The sequence below is a fragment of the Puma concolor genome, chromosome B2 (genome assembly GCF_028749965.1).
Source record: "Puma concolor isolate L17-30 chromosome B2, mPumCon1.1.hap2, whole genome shotgun sequence".
NCBI classification, from domain to species: Eukaryota; Metazoa; Chordata; class Mammalia; order Carnivora; family Felidae; genus Puma; species Puma concolor.
In genome coordinates, this window is record NC_141671.1 from 75,915,995 (window position 1) to 75,928,116 (window position 12,122).

A 12,122-nucleotide genomic window follows, 5' to 3' on the forward strand; every position below is an offset into this window, starting at 1 on the left:
CAGATTATCTGGCACTTCTCTACTGCTTTCTCCTCTTCTGAAAAAGGCTCTCTTCTCTGTTAAAGTTGAAAGGTTAAAGATAGCACTGTTAGGAGCACAGTTAGGAGCTCATGTTCTGGACCCAAATGACTTCTTAAAGCCAAATCCTAGCTTTGCCACTCTCAGGCTGTATGAGCTCAGCGGAGATCACTAAGTTCTTGGTTTCCTCACCTATAAAATGGTGATAACAAAAGTATTTTTGCATAATGTTGTTTCCACAGCTGAGTTAGTATCTGGCATATTGTAATAAGTACCTAAAAATGTTGTCTATTATTAAACCTGATGACTTACCATTCCCCAAGCATACCCTGAACTTTCCTACCTCCAGTCACTGCTGCTATTCACAGCTTAGAATGCCCTCCCACCCTGACCCCAACCCATTCACCAATGGAATTCATTCCTACATTTCACCTGCTCCCTACTCAAGATCCTGAAATCCTACTTATTCTTGACTCTTGGAGCCAGGGTTAGAATTTGGAATTATCCACATGATTGGAAGGGTTTGCACATTCACTGTTCTGATGACACAAACTCTTGGCTGGCTCAGAAGGGGAAATCCAGAATTTATTCCATTATAGAAAATACTCTGGTTCTGTGAGGTTTCCTAATATTTTTTATAGAAGAATCATGTAGGAAATCATTTGCCAACATACAGGCTTTATCCAGTATTGAAAGCAGAAGAACAAGAACCTGGGAAGCCCAAACAAATTTGGACATGTCTCATGTTTGCTATCTTTTTTTTTTTTTTTTTTTTCCTTCCCATGGACAGTTGAGCACCTTCTCCTCAGTGCTTCTATTTTGATTCCTTTTTGGCAGCCTTTTCCCAGGTGAAAAGTGTTACCAGTCAGTTCTTTCCTGCTACCTTCCACCCACGCTTTGTTTTGGCAAATGTAACTTGCCTGGGAGCAGCAGAAATGCTACTTTGCACAGCCCTGATGCCAAATTGGAAGAAACATTGTTCTCTGTGAAATTAAGATAAGAGTTCAGATGGGCCAATCTGCTTCAAAATATGATTTTAACAATTTTTTTAAGTTAACTGAAACAGTAGCTCAATGTCATTCTTTGGGTTTCTACTTATTACAGTATCTTTCTTTTGTTTTAGCGCAGTTCCTATAGCAATGTAATGAAAGTAACCTTTACTTTTTTTTTCAGCGGCAAAGACAGAACTATAAATTATTCCTCACCCCGGTTTGCTTTCAGCACATACAAAAGCCAGTGCTTGCTCTGCCCCAATAAATCAAAGCTTCAAAAAGGGCAAGGCAGCTAATCAGAGAATGCAGCTTTCACTAACTAGACAATGAAATCCTGTGTCTGTCATCTTTGGAATTAGTAAGAGATAAAACGGCACTTTACACAAAGTTTCCAAACCAGGTCAGGAAAGAGTCAAGACCCAGAATGGATTTGTAAACGTGGTCATTACATTCATCTAACGCCACACCATCCAATAAAGACTGAATTTTCATCAGGATTTTACAGCCATGGGTAAATGTCTTCAAGGTATTTCTAATAGGACCAAAGACTTAAATCATTTTACTTTTGAAAAATATATTTTCAAAAATGAAATAAGTATTTTTGAGCTGGGACTGATAAAGAAAATGTTTCTGAGAGGAAGCAATATTGGAAAGAAACATTGCAGGATGTAAGAACTTCTAACAGTCACAAAGATGCATAAACATTTTGTAAGAATGGAATGACTCAAACCAATCCTGCCCTATAGATCCCACTTCACTAGTTTTCAAATATTAATGTCCTCAGTAATTAATGAAGCCAATATTTATTGAATACATTCTCTACCATGTAGAGATGCTTAGTATCATTGCTAAGCATGGGATTAAGAAGATGAATAAAACATTGGGCCTGCCCTCAAGGAGCTCTCACTCTTTGAAAAGTTCAACTATTGCTTCATTTTATTACATAAAACAAAACACAAGAATCATTATAAATTGATCCTGAAGTTCATTTGGAAGGTCTACATGAAAATTTTGCTTCATAGTAATTTTCTCTGTAAAATGAAATCAAATGAGTTAAGATACAAAGAAGACAGCTTTTCTGGGGCAGAATGTAGTTGCAAAAATCAACTGAGTCCTACAAATGTTCACCATAACCATAGCCACAAACTTAGTAATTCTATAAAACTGATTGAAAACTAAAACAGAAAAAAAAAATGGTTAATGCTTATGTTATGGCAATTTTTTAAGGGCAGAATAGTAAAAAAATATAAATGGATTTGGAGTCTCAGCTAGAACCCAAACAGCGCTAATATCTAGGATTTCTGGCCTGAGTCTGTTTTTATGAGGGACTAAGAGATCCATTGGGAGAAACTCATTTCAAAAAAAGAGAATTCTGCACATGGGAGTGGTTAAAAAAATGGTGTATTCATGTATATTAGTCAAAACTGGTCTTTAAGTCTGGCTGCTGGGCTGGGCTGGGTACTTCAAATCTAAAGAATTGATAAAGCAAGTTTTACTAAAAATGTTGTAACTATAGACACTGGGGTGTGGCATAATACTGCTTTAGGGTCCATGTCACAAAGCACAGCACAAAATGGAGAGAGTCTACGTTCTCCCTACCTCTGTATACTACACAGCTGAACTTTGGCTTATTGAAGTTTCCAAGACAATTGCATTATTTTCTCCATTGGCACATCCAGGAAGGGGAGGTGCCACACTTCACACAAGACAGGCCCCCTGTGGACACCTTAGCAGTGGAGATCACCAGCACCAAATGATACTGATTAAGAAGAAAAGAAGAACATGGCAGATGCCTTGAGGTAGATGATAGGTGGCAGACGATACATATGGGTACCGTAGATAGAATTTGAGCCTAGGTGCCTCAGCCGGTTAAGTGCCTGACTTCGGCTCAGGTCATGATCTCAGAGTTCATGAGTTAGAAACCTGCTGACAGCTCAGAGCCTAGAGCCTGCTTTGGATTCTGTGTTCTCCCTCTCTCTCTGCCCCAACCCCACTTGTGCTCTCTTTCTCTCTCTCTCTCTCTCTCTCAAAAAGGAATAAACATTAAACAACATTAAAAATAAATAATTTGAGTATTTTGTAGTGAGTTGCAGGACTTTCAATAGTAGGTAGATATAAGAACCAGAGAAATATGGTTTATTCCTGCTCATCTGACCCCGTTTGTCTACTTCTCTGAGCTAGATTGGACTACACATACTACATAAATGTAGGTTACTCAAACATTAGGTCCTAATTCATTTCAAGAACATGCTGAATGATTCTCTTAAGAAAAGTACCTATTTAGCTGAGATTTAGTAATATATTCAATAACTTCTTTCCATCTATGATATTTCTAGTCAAGCACTCAGATTTTACACTGTTGTCACCATAGCATAATTCGGAACATAAATTGGGGGAACAAACACACAAGAAATTAAAAACACAAGGGAATAGGGTTTGTACACCATGAAGACTCTGCCTTGTTCTCCTGAGAACCAGTGACACTGAGCAACAAAAAAAGGATTCCTGGTACTTTTGGAAATTACATAAAAAATAAATTGAACTTTAGTCCTGAGGGCATACCTGTAGGATGTCTGGTCAGAAAGTTCTGGGCTGGATTCCCTTCCTCATTTAAAGATTTTTGCAAAAGGTTTTCTGCTTACAAGAGAAGACTCTGACAAAGAACGCATTTTAAAAGGTTTATGTGAAAATGCTTGAAATGGGTTATCCTGCACTGTTAGACCTATGCTGACCGCAAATGGAAAAGTATGTATCCTATTGTACTTATAATGGCCTTCAAAAATAATTAAAAACAGAGTAGGAAAAAGCACTGACAAAGTTATTTGGTGAAGACTTTCTGTGATAGTTTTTTTGGAATTGGAAAGCCTCTTCTTGTTTTGCAACAATGGCTCTTCCTTTCTTCTCATCTACCTCATGCTCTGCTACCAGATTAATTTTCCGAAGGCATCGCCTTCATCATGTCATTCTCCTGCTTAAAGCCTCAAAAATAAATTTCGTAGGCAATGGGAAGGAGGAGTGGCAGAGAATAGCAAATTCACAGAGTATCAACTACAGCTAAAATGTATTGTGCCAAGCACTGTTCTAAACACTATGCATGCAGAGACCCATGTAAAACTCAAAGACTCGTATGAAGGAGAGGCTTATTTTTTACACCAATTTAAAGATGAGACTAAGGAACTAAGCCAAGATTATACAGACAACATTTCAACCCTGGTAGTCTGATGCTAAACCTCTCAGTCTTAACCATAGCATTTAAATCTGAGAGCTCAAGTGGCCCTCAGGGGCAGACACACACACACACACACACACACACACACACACACACACACACACACACACACACAGTGTTCCCTGTTCTTGTTGTGCTTGATCCCTGAGAATTTAGGAAAAGCATTCAGTGCCTTCCACAATCCAAGAACTCTTTCCTATTTTATCATTCATTGTCTCCTCTTAATTCCTTCAATCTAGCCAGATGTTCTTACTGTTTTGAATGCTGCTCTTCCTGAAGATGTCTGTCTTCCTGTCTTTCCAAATCTTAACTGTCACTCAAATCCCACAACAAATCCTGCCTCATTTGAACAAAAACACCTTCTCTGCCACAGTAATTGAGGGGGACCTCTTTGGGACCCCACAGTCGTATGGGTTCTTTTCCCATATGGTTTTTCTCACCTCCACTCTCAGCTTTAACCTCATCAAAACTGGATCCAAAGACAGTACACATTTCAGAAACACTTTATTGATTGTGTAAGAGATACAACCACCAAATGTTCCATAGACAGCAGCCTTTATTTAGAGGATATCCCTGGCTTGATAGAATAAAGCAGAGAAACAAATAAACCCAAGTTTTGAAATGAGCTCTTCTAAAATTGTCTTGAACAATTATCACAGGGTTGGACAGATATACAGGACATGTGTTTTATTGATCAAGTCTTCTTTGTTTCCTCTAGTGATTTCTAACACATATATTTCCAATTTACTGGTGGTTTCTTTAAAAAAAAGTTTTTAAAATACATGTCAACTTATTTTTCTCTTAATAGCAACACTAAAACGACTTCTTTTGTCTGCTTGATGAGAGAATATCTTGGCCGCTTTTTCCTTTTCTTCTTGACATCATTTCTCAGATTTTATTGAGTTAAAATGAGGAATTTTATTTAAAAGTTTTTGTTACCTTATGAACCTTTCAAGGATCTTTCTTAACATTTGGACTAAGCTTTATGATCACAGGGACAATTGAGAGAATTTATAGTGCCTTTTGTTGACCTTACTATGCAGGATATTTGGAAGAGAGGGAAGGGCTGTAACTATTTTTTTTTTTCAGAAAGTGTAAGTGAATGTACTTTCTAAGTCCAATATGTACTGTTATGGAACATAAAACTAATGATGACTATACTCAAATTTAAAAAAAGACTTCAACATGGAAAAAAACCTGATAATGACTAATTTCAATACTGTCACCATTCTATGAGGAGAAAATTTTATAGGAACCAAAGGCAGTTGGCCCCAGATACGGGCCACTCTGACATGAAGATTATTTTGAGCTGAAGACGAATGAGACCCTATGGGCTCAAGAGAAACTTTTGCCCTTCCTGTAACTACATAGAAGAACCTAAATTGGAGGGTCTTTCCCAGAATAAGGGTTATTACCAGAGATACAATTTATCTGAGTGACCCATCTGTGTGGTAGAGCAAATATCTAATTATCACACATCTGCTCTACTTATTGCCCAGTGAAGTACATTCTTCCCTCTGAAGCCCAGACTTCAGCCCTCTTCTCCTTAGTTCAGGATGACTTATAGATGTCATTTTGCCTGTCTTTTGGATCTCCACGTCTGTGTGGATTCCTCATATGTACACCATTAAATTTGATTTTCTCCTGTTAATCTGTCTTATGTCAATTTGATTTTTAATCCAGCTAGAAGGACCTTTGAGGGGACAAGAATCCTTGTTCTCCAATAGTTTCAAATGAGGAGGCCATAAAGCTTCAGTCTTGATTCTGGAAGGGAGTACAAGAGTAACGGAGGCTGGCACTTCAGGCTCATTTTCCTAGAAATGGTATTGGTTAGGGAGGGGCAGGGAGAGTGGTTGGAAATGAAGGGGTGGGACAGGTCAGAGAGCTCTGTTCCTGTTCCCAAGCACTGGTTTCTTAAGACTCAGTGAAGAAATAGCTTTCACTATTTTATAAGCACATATAAAGTGCTTTGTTTCTATAATACCTTTTCTAGCATAAGTCTACAAAAAGCCTGCCATGCTCTGCTCAGGCCTGGAAAGTTCTGGGAAAAGAAATAATGAACCCTATTTCTCTTGAGTTTAGAAAAATTCACCAGAAACTCCAAATAGGCAACCAACTTCTGTGACTGTTTTAAATTAAGTTACCCACTTATGGTGGTGGTGGTGTTTTTTTTTTAAGTTTATTCATTTATTTTGAGAGAGAGAGAGAGAGAAAGAGATAGGTAGAGAGCGAGGGAGAGAGAGAGAATCCCAAGCAGGCTCCGCACTGTCAGCACTGAGCCCAGAGCCCAACGCAGGGCTCAAACTCACAAACCGTGAGATCATGACCTGAGCCAAAACCAAAAGTCGGGCACTTAACTGACTGAGCCACCCAGGCACCACCAGTGTTCTTGGTTTGGGACTTTTGGTAGATGTATTGAAATTTGTAACCAGTACACTAATAGAATGTGTATAAACAAGCTATGGCAATAAAAATCCTCTTTTTCCTTTCCAAAGCATAATAAAAGGAAAAAGTCTTTAACCCATGAAATGTCAAAAGAGATCAAATTAAAATGTTAAAAGATTTACAGAAAGAAGCCAATTAGGTGGGAAGAAAGATGAATAATGAAATGGAGTAATGTCAGTAATTCCCATTCTGACCAGAAAGGCTGTGGAAGGTCACAGTTGGGGGGTCTGGGGAAACCCTGCCCTCTTACTGTACCTGTAGCCAAAGGGCCCTAGCATAAATGCGGGGCCCTGAAAATGGGTTTCTTAATTTATCTGTAGCAGGTTTGAGGACAAACTGGTTTACTCCATTCCTGGTCAAAAATGGAACCATATTTTAAAAAGAATAGTAGTATAGTTTTGATGCTTTCTAAAATGTTCTTTTAAGCAAAACTTACTTGTTTTAAAACTAGGGAACTTACCTGTTAAAAGAACTTATTTCCGTGTAACTCCTGCCCACTTTTTCCCCCAGACTAAAGAATGATGATGAGTTCTGGTTCATTAACTAATAGCTTGAAGCATCTCAAGAGGCAAACAAAGAGAAATTGTTACATTAAGTCACACTGAATGCTCTGGAGTATTTAAGAAGATGTAGGACTCTTAGATAAGCAATTAGTGGGAACCATCCCTCTGATGTAGAAGATAAATGTTAATGCTTTTCTAACTACAGACTAAGATATACTAGTCATCCTTACATTCCTGAATTATAATGAAATGTGGGTCCTAATTAATCTTTGTTATACATTAAAAGCAAAAACAAATGTTCCAGGGACAACAACTAGGCTAGCTTTATCTATCATAGAAAACCATTTAACCTTGTCAGCATATTTTACTACAGGGGCGACTGATCAGGTTTAATTACCAAGGTGGTTAGTGCAAGGCCAATTACACTGAGTGCCTGGTTCAAGTCAAATTTTTTGTGATCAATGGAATCAAACAAGCTTTGCTAGTATCAGCGTATCCTTGTTTAGTAAGCTACTTTTGGCAAAATGATGTAAGGTTGTGGTTTCTGCTCAATCTTTGGCATTTAATGATGTATCTCCATAGTCACTCTAACTGGGAGTTCAAATATCGTGACATATATGGCCCTAATGGTATACATACACCTAAAGCTCAACCAAAACTTCCGTCTGAAATAGCACCCCATCGTACACTCTCCCTTTACCCAGCTTTCTTTTTCTTGTTGTACTTACTTTCAGAAATTAATTTACTTTATAACAGTATTTTATAATAAAATATAGTAAAATATAGTGTTTCTTTTTTGTCTGCTCCCTCATGGGAATGTAAGCTCCATGAGGGCAGGGCCTTGGTTTGATGGATCCTATCTGCAGTCCCCGTAACTATGCGTGGCATGTAGTAGGCTTTCAATGAGCACACATTAAATGAACAGACTCAGTGACTGGTTTGCCAAAAATGGGTGGCCAACAGTTTTCAACAGGGTCTATCCATTGTTGTTATACAGGGTAAGAATGAGTTCCACTCATTTATAAATGAGAACCACTCATTTATCACAGTTTTTAGATATCAAAAGTGGATTGGAAATTTGGTGTTTTAATATGGTTCTGGTCCTTGCCAACCTCCTCTTCCTTTTTTTTTTTTTTTTTTTAAGATTTTTAAAAATGTTTTATTTATTTTTTGAGAAAGAGACCACAAGCAGGGGAGAAGCAGAGAAAGAGCAGAGAAAGAGCAGGGGACAGAGGATGCAAAGCGGGCTCTGTGCTGACAGCAGAGAGCCGGTACAGGGCTCAAACTCACAAAACCGAGATCATGGCCTGAGCTGAAGTCAGACGCTCAACTGACTGAGCCACCCAGGCACCTTTAACAGACTATGCTAATTCTATCACTGATATCCAAGAGGTCCGATGGAACAATGCTTATATGCCTGTGCTCAAAATGTAACTCTACTGTGTGATTGAAATATTTACCTAGCCTCTGGCTCCTCAATATCCTCATATAAAAAAAGGAAAAGTAAGAATTCCCTCATAGGATTATTTTGAGGATTAAAAGAGAGATGATACATGAAAGCATACAGAGCAAGGCCTGAGATTTGGCTAACAAGAAATAGTAACTGTGTTATTATTTTGACTGTCATTTGGGTTTTTGCTATTTCTGGGGTTTCTAATTTGTTTTACTTTTCCTATTTCTTTTGTTAAAAAATTTTTTTCTTAATGTTTATTTTTTAGAGAGAGACAGAGAGAGAGAGAGAGAGAGAGAGAGAGAGTTTGAGTGGGGCAGGGGCAGAGAGAGGGAGATACAGAATCTGAAGCAGCTTCCAGGCTATGAGCTGTCAGCACAGAGCCTGACATCGGGCTGAAACTCACAAATTGTGAAGTCATGACCTGAACCAAAGTTGCATGCTTAATCCACTGGGCCACCCAGGCACCCCTACTTTTCATTAACTTCAATCATTTTCAAACACTACATGATGTTTTTCTTGCCCTGTTTCTTGTCTTATTCCCAATTATTTTAAAACCCTGCTTCATTATGTATTTATTCTGTTTGGTCTTCTTGGCACCCAGAGACTTCTTGCCTCAGAGTTCTCTGACCATCTAGGGAAATTGCACAAATGGCTCTTGTCTTGCTTTTACCCTGTTATCTGTACAATGGGAACATACTAGCACCTGTGTCACAGAGCCATGGAGAGAACTGCATGAGGTAATTTATGTTAAAGACCATCAATAGTGTCATGCATACTCAGTTGATGATAGTGAACATTTTTTTTTTTTTTTTACCCACAATGTCCCTTCCTCTCTTTTTGCTGGCTACCCCCTGGTAGATTTTTTTTTTTTTTTGAAACTCTTAATAGTATATTTAAATTCTGTGGTTCCATTTACGACTGCTCTTGAATAGATTCTGGAATTATACTCGTATGACACATGAGGCTAGTGTGAAATGACTTCCCAGGACCAATATGGAGATTGTACAGCCTGCTTCAATTCTCTCTAGCCCTCCTTATGTGGTTTAACTAAATCTCTTCATTGCTGGATATTTCTCTTTCTCAGAGAAAGAGAAGAAATTAAAAAAAAAATTTATTTAGACAAAGACAAATGATAAGTAGAATGGCTCCCTTCCCCTCTTTTCCCCACTTCCTGTGGCCCCCAAAGAAGACTCTTATAGGTTAACACATTACCCTCAGACCTACCCAGTGCTTAGACATTAACAGCTCAGCTCAACTGTGCTGGCCCTTCCCTCCCAGCCCTAGAACCAGTGGAGACGCGTTGAGCTTGAGAACCTCACTGTGGCAAGATTTTTATTTTTTATTGAAAAAAATATTTTTTTTTTTACATTTATTTATTTTTGAGAGACAGAGTGAGGCAGAGCACAAGTGGGGGAGGGGCAGAGAGAGAAGGAGACACAGAATCTGAAGCAAGCTCCAAGCAAGCATTCAGCACACAGCCCAATGCAGGACTCAAACCCACAAACCATGAGATCACGACCTGAGCTGAAGTCAATCACTTAACTGACTGAGCCACCCAGGCGCCCCTGTGGCAAGATCTTAAGTTGCATGACAGATGCAACTTCACACAGTAACCACAGTATAAACAGAAATCCTGTGTGTGTGTGTGTGTGTGTGTGTGTGTGTGTGCACATGAGAGAGAAAGAGAGAGAGAGGAGAGAGAGAAGACAGAGATGGACAGACAGACCTCTTACTCCTGCCCCTTCCTCAGAGCTTCTCAAAGCCACTCTACTTCCATCCTCCACTGGTGCCATTAAGAAGAAGGTGGGCTTAGCTCTCTCTGGCTTGGTTCCTCATAAGACCCAGAGAGAGGTGAAGAGGTAGAACTATGCTTGATTTTTTTTTTAGTGTTTATTTATTTTTGAGAGACAGAAAGACAGAGCACGAGCCGGGGAGAAGCAGAGAGAGAGGGAGACACAGAATCTGAAGCAGCCTCCAGGCTCTGAGCTGTCAGCACACAGCCCAACGCGGGGCTTAAACTCGTGAGCCATGAGATCATGACCTGAGCCGAAGTCGGACACTTAACTGACTGAGCTACCCAGGAGCCCCTAACTACACTTGACTTTAACTTGATTTTACTTACACAAGGTTAGGAAATTGGAATCCTCTTCTAGCTGGGTTTGGTTGAGTGGTAGAGTTGTCTTGAATCCTGAGTACCTTCACCATCTAAACCGTAAACACCGTAACAGCTGCTTTCTTCTCCAGAGGAAGAAAGACTATCTCAGAAGAAATTTCTATTTTATGCACAGACTGAACTCTGCTTCACTGAGTTTATTCTGGTCTCCAACAATATAAACTGAACTCTTAAGAAATAGTCACACATAAAAGCATTCATCATGAATGTATTCATTTGTGAAACCAATAGTACACTAAGGCCAGGCCCCATGCCACAAAAGACCTAGATTTTGTAATGACTGTGTCAGTGACAACACACAACTATACAAAGTCACCAGATCTTGTTTCTTAGGCTATGTCCTCTAAGGCCGTGGTTCTCAACTGGGGTCAATTTTGGACACCAGGGCAATGTCTGCTGATGTTTTTAGTTGTCACAACTGGGGTTGGAGGGCTACCAGAATCTGGTGGGTGGAGGCCAGGGATGTTGCTAAACATCCTTCATTGCACAGAAGGGTACCAGAATTATGTCACCACAAAATACGCCACTTTGGCATAAGGATTATTTTGAGCTAAAGACAACTGAAAGCCAGCAGAGGCAGAAAAAGCTCTTTACCTCCGTGTAACTACCTAAAAATAAAGTATAAATTTCCTCTTTTGTAAATGAAATTTACATTTATAAGGGAAATTTCCATTTGTAAAGACGTCTCTGTACCAGGAAGAGCACTACTCCGGGAGACAACTCTTATCATCTGAGAAACTCTTATCTGCATAACAAGACAACCCTATTACCATACATTTTCTTCCCTCACCTTCCTATAATTTGCCTCCCCTGCCAAAAAGCCCAAAACCTCTTTTTTCTTTGTTTAGCCCAATATGGTGTATAAACCTCAATCATCTGACCACCTCCTTGAGTCTCCTTCCTTTGTGAAACTCTTGTGTGGATGTATGCAATTAAATTGTTTTTCTTATTCACCTATCTTTTATCAGTTTGATTTGCAAACTGCAGCCCCTGAATTGAGAGGGAAAAAGAGTTCCTCCCCACAGCAGAGGACAATCTCTTACAACAAACTGTCATCTGGCCCCAAACCTACATGGTGCTAAGGTGGAGAAACCCTGCTCTATACTGACAGCTAGAAATCGAAAGCATGGAAAACCAGCTTGGTATTTGGGAGCTTAGTAGCTTAAGAGAAACCAAAGTAATTCTCATCTGTGGCTGTGTGTCTTGGACAGATCACTGAGATCTTTGCTGTTTCAAACTGCGCTTAATAAAGAAAGTGACGCTGCAGGGCCAAACAGATGGGTTTTGGTCCTGTGTCAGTCTGCCCGTT

The 12,122-nt window shown here is 39.3% G+C and overlaps 1 protein-coding gene across 1 annotated transcript in view; it reads right to left on the minus strand.

The window, feature by feature from the left end:
* Positions 1-12,122, minus strand: part of UBE3D (ubiquitin protein ligase E3D) — a 240,077-nt gene that overhangs the window by 71,012 nt on the left and 156,943 nt on the right. The gene's annotated exons all lie outside the window — the stretch shown is intronic.